At 42.4% G+C, this 16,041-nt stretch overlaps 1 protein-coding gene and 1 long non-coding RNA gene across 2 annotated transcripts in view; one reads left to right on the forward strand and one right to left on the reverse strand.

Moving 5' to 3' along the window:
* The window catches only part of LOC140226684 (uncharacterized), a 493,686-nt gene that overhangs the window by 155,072 nt on the left and 322,573 nt on the right, over positions 1-16,041 (reverse strand). The window lies entirely within an intron of this gene.
* LOC140247036 (uncharacterized) lies at positions 1,143-3,776 on the forward strand. Its single transcript, XR_011902583.1, has 3 exons — positions 1,143-1,215; positions 2,683-2,813; positions 3,625-3,776. It is a non-coding gene; the product is annotated as an uncharacterized lncRNA (long non-coding RNA).

Below are 16,041 nucleotides of genomic sequence, written 5' to 3' on the forward strand. Positions count from 1 at the left end.
GGTAATTACCCCCTAGGACAACTACCCCCCGGACAACTACCCTCCTAGGGCAATCACCCCCCCAGGGCAATTCCCCCTTAGGAAAACTATCCCTGGATAACTACCCCTCGGATAACTACCCCTGGATAACTACCCCCGCGGATAACTACCCCCTGGATAATTACCCCCCGGAAAACTACCCCCTGGATAACTACCCCCCGGAAAACTACCCCCTGGGTAACTACCCATAGGAGAACTACCCCCTGGGTAACTACCCCCAGGATAACTACCCCCCGGATAACTACCCCTCGGATAACTACCCCCCGGATAATTACCCCACGGATAATTACCCCCCGGATAATTACCCCCCCCCCCCCGATAATTACCCCCCGGATAACTACCCCCCCCCCATAATTACCACCAGGATAATTATCCCCAGGTTATTTACCCCCTCCTCCGATAACTAGACCCCAGATAACTTCCACCCGATAACTCCCCCCTCCGATAACCCCCCCATGGATGATTACCCCGGATAAGTAGGCCTACAACTCGCCCTCCCCTATAACTATTAAGAGGAAAATTACCCCCAGGACAGTGCACCACGTCAATTACTCCCTGGGTAACTACCTCCCGGGTCACTGCCCCCACCCCACCCCCGACTGTTACTTTTAATAAAAAGGATATCATTACTACAGAAAACGAAGTCCTTTGTATTATTTGCCAGGAATCACGGAGATCAGTCTACCGGCAGCGTTCGCTCGCACTGTGCAAAACGTGAACATTTTATTTTTCGTCTCGCGAAGTCTCGCGTGCAGATTTCGGTGCACGAGATTATGAGAGAAGGCAACAGGCTTTGCGAGATCAATTGCTGATGTCTTCTAGAAGTACACTGCTCGCATTATTTTTAGACAAATATTGAAATAATACCTTACAGAATATGCACATCTTTTTTAAAAAAATATTATCAAAACTAAAACAATTTATGTGAGGAAGAAAACTGGCTTTCTTTTTTTTTTCTGCATTTTGTAAGGTGTCAGACTTTGCTGGATCCTGACCCTTCTACAAATTGGACGATAACACCAATTGCATCGTTGGAAAGCCAAAACTCTAGCGAACATTTGGATAGCAGTCTCGTTTGGGCTCAAAAATAAAACATTTTCGCTATTTGTCTTCAAAGTGACGGAAATTTTGTGAAACGACGCGGACTCCGAAACCGGCTTCCACTGTTACTCTACGGTACGTGTCCATATTACGTCACTTTATCGTTATTTTTTAGTTGTGCGACGCAGTGCATTCTGTGCGACTGTAGTCCCGTACATAAAGAACCATGGGGGATTATTAAATCTAATACAGCTGTAACTATCGTAGCTTAAAGTCAGTGTAGATAACACACTGTCAGTTGTCTATTAAAAGTCTAAAAACCGTAGAACGGAAGTTCTACACACTTGTAGATTAGCTGTAAGTGTAACTGGTAACAGTAACCTACAATTTGTAGGTTGCACTCGTAATTCGTGCATGTTTGTTTCTGACTTGCATGAAATACATTTGTATCTATAAATTTACAGATCTAAGGCGTGTTGAATACAGTCAGTAACCTTTAGATAGATCTTATAAAAAAAAAGTTGTAAATTTAGTAGGTTGTAGCCGATACTCTTGAGTCTTATTATAAAACCGATGCATCAAGTTTATTATGTAGGGCTAGGGGGCCTAGTTAAATGTTTAAATTTGTGGAAGTCCGGTAAGATAAAGAATGCAAATGGTAACTTTTAAAAAAGTTTTTGGTCTGTCTGTTTATTTCATACTATTAATCTGCGCATCGCGCATGCCTTTCTTTGAAGTTTGATCTACAGTTGTACAAGATCTACCCACCCACATGTGATATTTCTTACAGTGCTATAATTATCCATGAATCATGATCAAGCAAAATAAAGTAGTAGTACTAGTACCAAGAGTTATTAATCGTGAATTACATGTGGTTCAATCATAAAAATTGTACGGTCCTTGGCGTAATATTTTCTTAGAGTTAGACCATCGGTATCCGTCTCTTCACTGTGGGATTCTTAATAAATTACTGACATTCATCACTGTCATTGGGACGCGTACAGCTGACCATACATGTCCCAATGTAAGATAAGAAGTCTGTCGTGAAGAGACAGATACTGTCGGTCTAACTTTTTTTGGTACCTCACCAAATGATAGTTTCATCCCAATCGCAACAAACAAAAATTGTTTTATGTTAACTTTTACAAAGTGATATATACCACATATAGAAGAAGAAGAAGAAGAAGAAGAAGAAGAAGAACTGAATGTACAACTGTAGTAAAGGCACACGGCTGGGCCTACATGTACAAATGTAGCACATTGATTGACTGTTTTCAGAGTTTATTTTTCATCAAATTAATTTTTGTTTTATTTTCCTGGCTGTACACAGGTTGTTATGTACAAACAGCTGTACACTGTTGTCGCATTGCATCTGTTCAGGCTAATGTGTACATGTAGACCTTGGTTTTCAATTAGGCTAACTACAAGTATGTCCGCGTTAAAAAATTTTAGGGTGTCTATATTTACCCGTCAATTCGAAGCTTTAGGCTATCATTGTACATTTATATAAGTATTAGAGAATAGATCAGTAACCATGGTAACTGGAATCTATCATACATTGTATTTTGATTGTTTAACATCTTCTTTCTGAATTCCTTGCAGTCAAAATACTGGACATTCAAGGAAAGTTCCTGGCTTCGAACTTCATCATGTAGCACATTCCACTTACTGAGTCGGTTCCCAGAAATGCAGAAACTCCACTGTGGGATAGCTCCTTCAAGCAAAATGACTGAGTAAGTAAATCCATGTTCTGATCTTTCTTTTTTTCCTCCTTTTTTTCTTCTGCAGATTTAAGTCCCTCCTTCAGACTCCAGTTCTGAAGATTCTTGCAGTAGTCTGGGTTGTCATATGAAGATATAATATGTATAACGCTGTATAGTGTACTACTCCACCTGGGGTTTTCACCCTGATCTTCACAAATAGTGTTGTTCATCTTTTAATGTCCTATGTACAATTTGTAGGCACACTGTATGTAAAAGAAAGTCTATAGTACTGTAACTTATGTCCTTAAATAATGAAATAAAATAATTATACTTTTGTAGGGTTTTGTTTGTTTATGCATGTCAACATTAATGTCCATAGCACTTGAAGATGGCTGGTACCATTAGCATAACAGTGGGGAAAGGGGGTGTCAACCCCCCCCCCCCCATCATTTTCCTGAATGATACTCACTAAACAAAAGGGTAATAATTCTGACATTTGTTGTGTGTGTGTGTTGGCGGGTATTGAGCAAAATCCTGTGAGAATTTATCTCTCTCTTTCTGTCTTTTCTGTTTTTGTTTTTGTTTTGTTTTTGTTTTGTTTTTGTTTTTTTTTTTTTTGGGGGGGGGAGGGGTCCAATCATTTGCACTGGAATTTAAAACTATGAAATTCATTAAAATCTTTTCCTGAAATATAAAATTTGTTCTTTATCTTTGCTTGTATAGCATTTATAGATTCATTGAAACATTTTTTTTTTTGAAAATATTTTTCTTGAGTTTCTTTGATGTTTAACAGTGCAGTCATGATGTTTATTTTCTTTCCTTTTCTGCATTTCTTTTATAGATGGCTGAAGGTTCACATCTATGGTGTTTCAATGGTACAGAATCTGGAACTGGATCGGAATGATGCACAAGTATTTGTTACCCTGGAGCAAAAAATCTCTTATTTAGTGGAAAAGATTGAACTGTGTGACATTGACACTAGTGGAGGTGATGCAGCACATTTACTGTACGCGTATGTAGGTACAAACGGCCTTTCGTCAAGTGTGCGGAATATTGATAGACATTCTTCTCAGAAGTTATATAACTTAGCACGTGAAAAGTACCCAACAATAAAAATCCTTTTGAGTGGAATTCTTGCCAGGTTGGGCTGTGATTGTTTGCACGATAGATACCCGGGTTTACCGGTACATATGATAATACGTTGCAACCAAATTGTTCAACTGCTCTTGCATCAACTTGTGTAAAATTTTACTTTGTTCATTACAGCAAATACAAAGGCTGTTCATGAAAAGGCAACCTTTAGGAAGCGTGAAAGAAGAAACTTTAAAAAAAATCGCAAACTAACAAACAAAAATGGAAAAAACGTAAGAGTGGCCGGTGAAGAAGGATGGCCCCTCTTCTAAAGCCTCCCGATTTCCAACTCAGCCACCCAACCCCTTCAAGGGGTTTACATCCCGTATGAGTACAACTGTATATTTCATCTGGAGACGGATGCTGACACAGTAATGGAACGTGAGACAGTGAAAGAAAGTATGTGTTTGTTACACTTTTCCTGTTTAAGCCATTGTAAAAATAAACATTCTTGCTTTTAATCATTTGCTATGTTCGAGAAGATTCTATAGGCACCCACAGGTATGCCTGTATAATGTACAAAATATAAGCCGGAAGTCCGTTTCAGTAAAGTTAGATATAATACATGTATGTACATGTACAATGCACATTGAGCTTCCTAAAAATGCAATTAACATTATCAAGATTTCATTACAAAAGTTTACCGATTTTGAAAAACTGTTAGTTTTCTAAGTGTTGCATGATTAAGCAAAATGATAAGTGCATACAGTATTTTGGTGCATTGTATTTGCATTTGATTTTTTTTTTTTTCTGAAAGAGAAGCAGTTATTGGCACAATGTATGTGATTTTGTTTTCACATATATTATTAAACATAAGTTATGTTGGGATTCATGTGTGCTGTCTCTATGTTATTTTGTGATGATTGGAAGGACTTGCTTCTTGTGTTTTATATGAGCATGTTTCTTTTGGGGAAAAAAGTGTGTTGCATGTCTCCAATGCAGAATGAGAATATCAGTTTGTATGTTGATAAATTCCCTGAAGACTTCGACCACCTCCACCGCCAGCACTACCTGGTATAGGCTTATCCCTTCATAAACTGTACATGTACCATCAAATGTTATTATTCACAAATGTACATTGTATAAAGTGTGACAAGGGTGTGATTATATTTTGCCCATTTAAAGCTGTGTATATTTACAGTCACACATTTTTATTTAAGTATAATCTCAATGAAATGATCTACATAGATTTTTTTTTTCTAATCAGCGGTTGAAATTTAGAAGCCTATTAATAAATAACAACAATTCAACACGCAATATAACAAAGAATCACAACTATCAAAAAAAAAAGCTTGTCAAAATTCAAGACAAACAAATAATTATATGTGAGGCTAGGAAATGAACGGCGTTGTAGCCACACATTTTTGATGTATTTTTTTGTAATACTAGTACATTGTATGTCTATTCAGATGCCTTGTTTTCTCTATACACCTCATTCTCCTTCTCTCTCCACCTCTCTCGCTCTTTTTGTAAATATGTACCATTTATATGTTATGTGCCATGTGTGTTGAATTAGTGACCAGGAGTGCATGTTGCACTCCCACAGACATTAGTACATCCTAGCACCCATCGAGGGGATGAAGAAGCAAGGTCAGTTTGACCAAAATCATAGGTGGTCTCGGTAACTCCACTCCCCGACTTTCTCTATACCATAAACAATGTGGTAAGGCTTTGCTCGAGACATTATGACAAACAATGGACCACTTCTTCCCCATCGAAGAGGTAGGATTCATTCCACATTCTGCACTCACAAGAGGAGGAGGTGTCTCAGCCTGCATAGAGCTGGTTAACATACTATTTTGTGGAATCATGCTGCTGGTCGCCGACTAATCGTAAGTTTAACCATGTTATACATAATTATGTTGGTGTATACGCATTAATCAACCCCATCATGTTGTATTTTCAATTTACACAAGGGTTGGGATAGCCCAAACTTTTAGGTCACTCTTTGTTTAAATACATAAAGTTTGGATGTGAAAAGCAACTTCAGTTCATCTGAAAGTGCTGGTCTGTTAGGCATGTTGTGAACCAAGGCTGGTTCTTATTCTTATATGTATTAAACATTCGCACATATTGTGTGCTGTTGTATCATTCATTTTGCTGTTGATATTAGTGAGATGATCTTGGGTATAGTAAACTTTGTTTGTTTTCTTTGTTTGTTCATATAGTTTACGGACAAGTCCTGTACATGGCTCATATTATGTGTTTTGTATTTAAGATATACATTAGGGTCTAGCTTGTAGACTAGTGTGAAAACAACTGGGATGTTAAGATGTACAGTGCACTTGGTGTGGTCAGTCGCCAATGGTAGCTGAAGGGTTAAAGTAAACAATGAGCCTGTGTGTGGGCAGGCTGCATCAGTGACGGTCAGTTGTTTTTTTGGGCAAAAGGGGGATCCCCATCACTATACCAGTTGTCTGTTAACTCCCCTAACCTTGTTCACATTTGTTTGGGCCTCTTTTTATGTTGCTGTTGCCATGACAACTGGAGCTCATAGTTTATTTGGGGATTTTGTATGTATGTATACCTGTTGCACTCATTTGGTTTACCATATTATACAATTTGATTTGTTCTCTCTATAGCTGAATACTTACTCTTATCGACTAGTCTGAGCCCAAAGGCGAGGTACTGCTGGGTACTGTCCGAATAAGGAGGTAAATCTTGCCTGTAATTAGTCCACATCATTTCTTATCCTTTTTATATGTCTAATTTCATGTAAATTTCAAATAGCTTATGCATGGTATAAGTCATTGTGATCTCTAGGAATAATTAAATACATGCCTTTCATTGTGTATCTCGAAAGTACAAAAGTCGTGTACACGATTTGGTCGGACCTTTAAGTTTATTGAGAAATTATTAGAAGAACATATATATAGTTGATGTGATACATGTGGTTTTGAGGAGTGAATGTTTAAGAAGGAACAATGTTGAAGGAAGGACAGAATTTTCTTATAAACTGTTTTAATGTCAAGGGCGAGCGTATTATTAAGGCTCTTGGTATGTATCATTATAATCCCGGTTTCATTTCTTTGGTTATTGTTAACAGGGATAGCAACAAAAGGAATTATGTCATCACCCCAGGAGTAATCAAACACAATATGTAGGAGTAGTTCGTGAAGTAAGAGTGTCATGAACATTTAATCAACATTTTGGAACGAAGTGGAATGTTAAGCAATGTTAAGCAAACAATGCCATATGTAGATTCAACTCATATTTTTGCACTTTTCGACATTTTATGGAGTAAAGTAATATATTATTAGAAGATTGTTTGTCTATGGTTAGATTGTAAGAAAGTGCGCGTACGGTTCTAGTTGCATTAGAGTACACTAATTTGTAGTTGGTATGAGCCCTTTGTACATAGTGTATATTGATTCATGTTTTCTTTTGTTCATTGCCCACAGCACATGTACACCTAACGGCGTGCACCGGACGGTGCTGTGTTGGTTTAGTTAGTTATTTTGGTCCTTTTTCCTTCTTTTTTTGTTGGTATTTCAGGGGTTGTTCTTAGTCTTGAAGCAACTCATTTTGTTTAGTGTTCTGTGATATCAATGGTAAGACAGAGATTCTTCACAATCGAATCTCACATTCATGATAACTTCCCTAATAAATCTGCATTACACTTTATAATTTGAACTGGCTTGCCCCTATGTGTCTTCTCTTTCCACCTGATCTTCGAGTGTTGAGCCTAGGCCTCTTTAGTCCCGAATTCAGTCTTACTGCTTTACCCATTTTGGTTTTCATTTTCATTATCATCATTTATTTTATTTTCATTATTTACAAATACCTGTGTACACATTCCACGGGTCACATAATTTTGGTGCCGAAACCCGGGATAGATCAGGCAAAGGAAGACACAGAGGCCTGATCTAAGATTTTTGATATAAGATTACATATAGGAGATAATTAGATTTAATATTAAGTGTGTACACTTGTATAAAGTTCAACTTTTTAAGGACCAAACCAACACAGCACCCAACGATGGATGTTTCCGGTATGGGCACCCCAGTACCACGTGACCTCCTGACTCCAGAGGGCGCCAACTCGATGCTTGCGGAAACTCCTAGACGTGGATATAGTCCAGTTCGGCAGGCGGTGACCCCCCTCCAGATGGCTGGCTTAGATCCAATGCCAGAACACTCAGCCAATGCCAATGCCAATGTCCAGTGTGTAACATCTTACCAATTTAGAAATGTTTCTATGTTTTCTGGTACGAATAAGCAGGGTCCTAGGGTCGAGGATTGGGTGAGGGACATGCGACATCTCCTCCAGTTGAAGGGCCGTACCACACCTGCAATTGCCTTCAACGACATTGTGAGGCATACCAGTGGAAGGGCGAGGGACCTGGTCCTTAACCTGGAGAGCCGTCAGGGCGAAGTCCCAGCTCCGGAGACTGTTTTCACCGAACTGCTGGAAGAATACGGAGAGTCGCCCTTGACGATCTCTCCAATGGCGGCATTTTATGCTCGGACGCAGGTACCCAACGAGTCCCCCACCGAGTATGCCATTGCCTTGGAAGCACTCTTGCGGAAAGCGGTGAATTGTGGGGAAAAGGTAGAGGTAACCTCTAGGGACCAGATGCTGGCCACACAGTTCATGTGCGGTCTGCGGGACCGGACAGTGAAGAGCAGGCTGGCACCAATGCGACCACGGGACATGACCTTCAAGGAGTTGCGTCGGGAGCTCCACATCATCCAGGAGGAGAACCGAAAGCTGAGGGAATGCGACGGGCCAGTGACAGTTTACGAGCAGTCCGAGGCAAAGGTCAGCAGAAAAGAGGACAAGACCAATGACCTTCTAGAGTCCCTGCGCCTGCAGATGGCCCAAATACAGCTGGCCCAACAGCAACAACTGGACACCATCCAGCACCTGATGGATGGGCAAGCCCAGCTGGGGAATAGGTTGGTTAGTGTCGAGAGCAATATTGTGCCAATGAGAGGAGGTCCTCCACGGGGACAAGGCCCGCCAAGATGCTACAATTGTGGACAGATAGGTCACCTGGCTAGAGGATGCCCCCTCCGTTCCACTCCTCAGGCCCCCCAAAGGGATTTAAACCAGTAAGACCCACAGAGGAAGGGCACTCTGTGGGAGAGTCACATCAATTCGGCCCACATATTCAACCACATCACATCAATAGTAGCCCTGTATCTAATATGCCAAACGCGGTGGAGGGACTAATCGGCCCTGTAAATAGCACCCAGATATCTGTCTGCGGCATGGAATGTTCTGCACTCCTCGACACTGGATCACAGGTGACAACGATTTCTTCGGAATTTGTTAAATCCCATCCTACTTTGAGAGCGCAGAGTATCCACAATGCTAATGTCACGATTCAAGGTGCTGGTGGGCAAGCTGTGCCACACATAGGCTTTGTTTTGGTTGATATTGAGGTGCGTGACCTTGGAATATCGCTAATCTCTGTGCCAGCGCTTGTTGTACCAAGGACAGCAGATGATGGAAGGATGCCGTGTCTCCTGGGGACCAATGTCCTACGCGCGGCCAGAGACAGACTGCACCAGGAATATGGACGACAATTCATGGCCAAGGTGAAATCCTACTCGACAACATGGTTCCTCGCTTGTAAGGCCATGAACAGTGATGGACTTGACCTGGCAGATAAGAGTGGGACCGTAGGGACACTGCGGTATGTGGGTGGCAGACCCATTGCGATCCCACCGGGACACCAACGGATGGTGCCCCTCCAGGCTCCCAAGGTGGTAGGCAATCGAACATTTGTAGGGTTGGTAGAGGAGTTCTCCCCACACAATTCTCTCAATGTAGAAACATGTTTTGCTTTGGTCAGCGAGCAGAAGGCCATGGTTATGGTTACTAACCACACAGGAGAGATGATCCGTCTAAGGAGAAACTGCCCACTAGCAAAGCTGCAGATAGCCACGCTGCTGGACACACCACCCTTGGAAGAAGCAGGACATGACCCTCTTAATGATCCTACTGATGAGGAGGTGGGCCCTCAACCTGTCATCCCTGGATTAGAGATTCCCACTGTGGAACTTTCCGCTGACCAGAGGAATGCCCTGGAGCAATTGCTTTCTATGAACAGCGATGTCTTCTCGACTGGTCCACAGGACTTTGGTCATACAAGGACCATTTCTCACGAAATACCGTTAGTCGACCCAACGCCTTTTCGCATGCCGTATAGGAGGATCCATCCTAACGACTTCAAAGAAGTACGGGACCACCTCAAGGAGCTCCAAGAGGCAGGGGTCATCAGGCCGAGCAAAAGTCCCTTCGCGTCCCCCATTGTCATAGTCCGGAAGAAGGACGGGCAAATCAGGATGTGTGTGGACTACCGCAAGTTGAATTCAAGAACAACGCGGGACGCCTACCCAATCCCACGCATTGAAGAGTCCCTAGATGCGCTTGGTGGAGCAAAATACTTTTCTAGCCTGGACCTCATGTCAGGGTATTTGCAGGTGGAGATGACAGAGGCTGACCAGGCTAAAACAGCATTCACTACTCCACTGGGCCTATTTGAATACACCCGGATGCCCTTTGGGCTCATGAACGCCCCGGCAACATTCCAGCGTCTCATGAACACAGTGCTCGGAGACTTGAACCTGTCAGAGGTACTCATTTACCTCGATGACATAATTGTCTTCAGTGACACCATCGAGGAGCACATAGTCCGTTTGGAACGTGTATTCAGTCGCCTCCGTCAGCACGGTTTGAAACTCAAGCCAAGCAAATGCCATCTGCTTGTGGAGGAGGTTCGTTATCTAGGCCATATTGTCTCCAAAGAGGGAATCGCAACGGATCCGGAGAAGATTGTCGCGGTGGAAGCATGGCCAGTACCCAAGACAGTGAAGGAGGTTCGGAGCTTCTTGGGGTTTGCCGGCTATTATCGTCGCTTCATCCCAAAGTATGCAGCCGTAGCCAGACCCTTGTTTCAGCTACTTGGTGGGAAACGTACTACAGGGAAACATGTACCAGCAGGCCCATTCCAGTGGACAGGCGATTGCCAGAATGCCTTTGAAAATCTAAAAGGTGCCCTCACTTCTGCCCCAGTACTAGCCTACCCCGACTTCTCCAAGCCATTCATCCTTCAAACAGACGCATCTCTGGATGGCCTGGGGGCTGTCCTAGCCCAGGAGCAAGATGGCCAGGAGAGGGTGGTGGCTTTTGCTAGCAGGAGCCTACAACAGGGGGAACGGAAATACCCTGCCCATAAGCTGGAGTTTAAGGCGTTACACTGGGCAGTGACCATAAAGTTCAGAGATTATGTGTATGGACAGCGGGTAGTAGCAGTTACTGACAACAACCCGCTGACTTATGTCCTGAAGACAGCTAAACTGGATGCCCATGGTCAGCGTTGGGTTAATGATCTCTCCCAGTGTAACCTTGAGATAACCTACCGACCTGGAAAGGCAAACGACAACGCTGATGGCCTATCCAGGATACCAGTTGAGGAAGTACATAGAATCTTTGATCGAGCAGCAGGAGAGGAGTCTCGGGCAAATGTGAGCAGCCTTCAGACTTCAGCTACGCAGAATGATGTCAGGACCCAGGCGGAGAATGGCCAGACTCACGACAATAACCGATCTGATCTTGCACTCAGGTCAACCCCCCTCTCCTCCAATAACCTGGCCCAAGCCCAATCGAGGGACAAGGCAATCATGAGGGTCATAGAGCTGAAAGAGAAGGGACATAAGCCGACCAGACGACAGGCCAGCAAGGAAGCTAATCTTGTGCGCAAGATCCTGAGGAGGTGGGACCGTCTGTCTTTAGTACAGGGTGTGTTGTACTACAACCTAGGCAGAGACAATGCAGGTCAGGTGCCAGTTGTCCCACGGAACTTCCGGAAGAATGTCCTTGATGGTACTCACGACAGGATGGGCCATTTGGGGTATGAGCGTACCCTTGATCTGGCAAGGCGTCGATACTACTGGGTAGGGATGGCATCAGATGTCAAACGGCATATCCACCGGTGCAAAAGGTGCACATTAAGAAAGTCGGCCGACCCCCAAGGCAAGACTCCACTAACCAATATTCGCACATCCCGTCCATTGGAGCTGGTCTGCATGGACTTTTTAAGTTTGGAGACTTCAGCCGGAGGAATTGAGAACATTCTAGTGGTGACTGACCACTTCACCCGTCATGCCCAGGCTTTCCCCACGCGGGACCAGACGGCGGTAACAGTAGCTCGTACTCTGTGGAAGAAGTATATCCTTCACTATGGTATCCCGGAGAGGATACACTCCGACCAGGGAAAATGTTTCCAAGCAGCAGTTATCCAAGAGTTGTGCACTCTCTTGGGTATGGAGAAGAGCAGAACAACGCCCTACCATCCCCAAGGGAATGGCATGACGGAGAGGTTCAACAGCACACTGTTGAATATGCTTGGGACCCTTCAACCTTCACAGAAGCTGGATTGGAAAGAGCATGTAGAGACGTTAACACATGCGTACAACTGCACCAAACATTCATCCACCGGGTTCTCCCCATTCTACTTGATGTTTATGAGAGAACCCCGTATCCCACTTGACATCGCCCATCCAAGGGAGGAGGATGACCGAAGTGGTGATGAGGCAGACTACGTGGTACGGTTGCGCCACTCGCTAGAAGAGGCCCACAAGCAAGCTGAGGCCAACGCTGAGGAAGCACGAAAGAAACAGAAATCTCAGCATGACAAGAAGACACGCCTGGCAAAATTTACTGTCGGTGATCGAGTGCTTGTAGCCAACAAGGGCCTCCGTGGCAGGCAGAAGATAGCTGACCGTTGGGAGACAGATCCATACACAGTGGTTCGCAAGATTGAGGGTTCGCCAGTGTATGTTGTAAAGGAATGCACTTCGGGGAGGGAGCGCACCCTACATCAAGATCTACTAACGTTATGCACTTTCCCGTCAAGCGAGAGCGAAGACATCGCGGAACCGAATGATCCACATGTGGATGCCGATGACGAATCTAGCTCTGTGTGCAGCGGAGGTACCGATGTCCCTGCCCAATCCTCTTAGTTCCAGGTTAGCACTAATCCCTTGACGGTATACCAATCCCATTGCCGAGGGCGGCAACAGGTTTAGCGGGGGGTGAGTGTGAGGCTAGGAAATGAACGGCGTTGTAGCCACACATTTTTGATGTATTTTTTTGTAATACTAGTACATTGTATGTCTATTCAGATGCCTTGTTTTCTCTATACACCTCATTCTCCTTCTCTCTCCACCTCTCTCGCTCTTTTTGTAAATATGTACCATTTATATGTTATGTGCCATGTGTGTTGAATTAGTGACCAGGAGTGCATGTTGCACTCCCACAGACATTAGTACATCCTAGCACCCATCGAGGGGATGAAGAAGCAAGGTCAGTTTGACCAAAATCATAGGTGGTCTCGGTAACTCCACTCCCCGACTTTCTCTATAACATAAACAATGTGGTAAGGCTTTGCTCGAGACATTATGACAAACAATGGACCACTTCTTCCCCATCGAAGAGGTAGGATTCATTCCACATTCTGCACTCACAAGAGGAGGAGGTGTCTCAGCCTGCATAGAGCTGGTTAACATACTATTTTGTGGAATCATGCTGCTGGTCGCCGACTAATCGTAAGTTTAACCATGTTATACATAATTATGTTGGTGTATACGCATTAATCAACCCCATCATGTTGTATTTTCAATTTACACAAGGGTTGGGATAGCCCAAACTTTTAGGTCACTCTTTGTTTAAATACATAAAGTTTGGATGTGAAAAGCAACTTCAGTTCATCTGAAAGTGCTGGTCTGTTAGGCATGTTGTGAACCAAGGCTGGTTCTTATTCTTATATGTATTAAACATTCGCACATATTGTGTGCTGTTGTATCATTCATTTTGCTGTTGATATTAGTGAGATGATCTTGGGTATAGTAAACTTTGTTTGTTTTCTTTGTTTGTTCATATAGTTTACGGACAAGTCCTGTACATGGCTCATATTATGTGTTTTGTATTTAAGATATACATTAGGGTCTAGCTTGTAGACTAGTGTGAAAACAACTGGGATGTTAAGATGTACAGTGCACTTGGTGTGGTCAGTCGCCAATGGTAGCTGAAGGGTTAAAGTAAACAATGAGCCTGTGTGTGGGCAGGCTGCATCAGTGACGGTCAGTTGTTTTTTGGGCAAAAGGGGGATCCCCATCACTATACCAGTTGTCTGTTAACTCCCCTAACCTTGTTCACATTTGTTTGGGCCTCTTTTTATGTTGCTGTTGCCATGACAACTGGAGCTCATAGTTTATTTGGGGATTTTGTATGTATGTATACCTGTTGCACTCATTTGGTTTACCATATTATACAATTTGATTTGTTCTCTCTATAGCTGAATACTTACTCTTATCGACTAGTCTGAGCCCAAAGGCGAGGTACTGCTGGGTACTGTCCGAATAAGGAGGTAAATCTTGCCTGTAATTAGTCCACATCATTTCTTATCCTTTTTATATGTCTAATTTCATGTAAATTTCAAATAGCTTATGCATGGTATAAGTCATTGTGATCTCTAGGAATAATTAAATACATGCCTTTCATTGTGTATCTCGAAAGTACAAAAGTCGTGTACACGATTTGGTCGGACCTTTAAGTTTATTGAGAAATTATTAGAAGAACATATATATAGTTGATGTGATACATGTGGTTTTGAGGAGTGAATGTTTAAGAAGGAACAATGTTGAAGGAAGGACAGAATTTTCTTATAAACTGTTTTAATGTCAAGGGCGAGCGTATTATTAAGGCTCTTGGTATGTATCATTATAATCCCGGTTTCATTTCTTTGGTTATTGTTAACAGGGATAGCAACAAAAGGAATTATGTCATCACCCCAGGAGTAATCAAACACAATATGTAGGAGTAGTTCGTGAAGTAAGAGTGTCATGAACATTTAATCAACATTTTGGAACGAAGTGGAATGTTAAGCAATGTTAAGCAAACAATGCCATATGTAGATTCAACTCATATTTTTGCACTTTTCGACATTTTATGGAGTAAAGTAATATATTATTAGAAGATTGTTTGTCTATGGTTAGATTGTAAGAAAGTGCGCGTACGGTTCTAGTTGCATTAGAGTACACTAATTTGTAGTTGGTATGAGCCCTTTGTACATAGTGTATATTGATTCATGTTTTCTTTTGTTCATTGCCCACAGCACATGTACACCTAACGGCGTGCACCGGACGGTGCTGTGTTGGTTTAGTTAGTTATTTTGGTCCTTTTTCCTTCTTTTTTTGTTGGTATTTCAGGGGTTGTTCTTAGTCTTGAAGCAACTCATTTTGTTTAGTGTTCTGTGATATCAATGGTAAGACAGAGATTCTTCACAATCGAATCTCACATTCATGATAACTTCCCTAATAAATCTGCATTACACTTTATAATTTGAACTGGCTTGCCCCTATGTGTCTTCTCTTTCCACCTGATCTTCGAGTGTTGAGCCTAGGCCTCTTTAGTCCCGAATTCAGTCTTACTGCTTTACCCATTTTGGTTTTCATTTTCATTATCATCATTTATTTTATTTTCATTATTTACAAATACCTGTGTACACATTCCACGGGTCACATATAACCAGAATACAGTTCCTATATACATGTGTAATTTGAAGAAAACTTGTTTAATCAACACATTGAATAGCACAGCTATGCTTGTTCAGTATTTTCTCAACTACGGTAGTCGTCATTAACTCGATTACAGGACAATTAGTTACCCTTGTGTGTGTGTGTGTGTGTGTGTGTGTGTGTGTGTGTGTGATATGCATGCTTCTACCGAATTTGATATGTTGTATGTTTCTTGTGCAGATGTGTCGGTAAATTCCCTAAAGATGCTAACCATTCCCCCACCGACTCTACATACCGGTACCATATAACTCATAACAAACGATTCATTCACAAAAAGTATAAAAGTCTGACAGGGTTTATAACCTGTAAGTTTTATCTTGGCCACTGTTAATTTTTGTGTAGAATCAGATACCCGTTTTAACTAGATATATCAAAACAACAATTACATGGCAACACTTGTATCTTGTCAACAAGTCGTGATGTACACGATCACACGACCAAGGCCGAGCTATACAGTAGGTATGGCCCCCTGGTAGTGCAACTGAACAGCACAATTTTCAATATGTGGGACTGATGTAAGTTTTTGTGGACGTGAGTCA

This window comes from Diadema setosum, chromosome 3 (genome assembly GCF_964275005.1).
Source record: "Diadema setosum chromosome 3, eeDiaSeto1, whole genome shotgun sequence".
Classification (NCBI taxonomy): domain Eukaryota; kingdom Metazoa; phylum Echinodermata; class Echinoidea; order Diadematoida; family Diadematidae; genus Diadema; species Diadema setosum.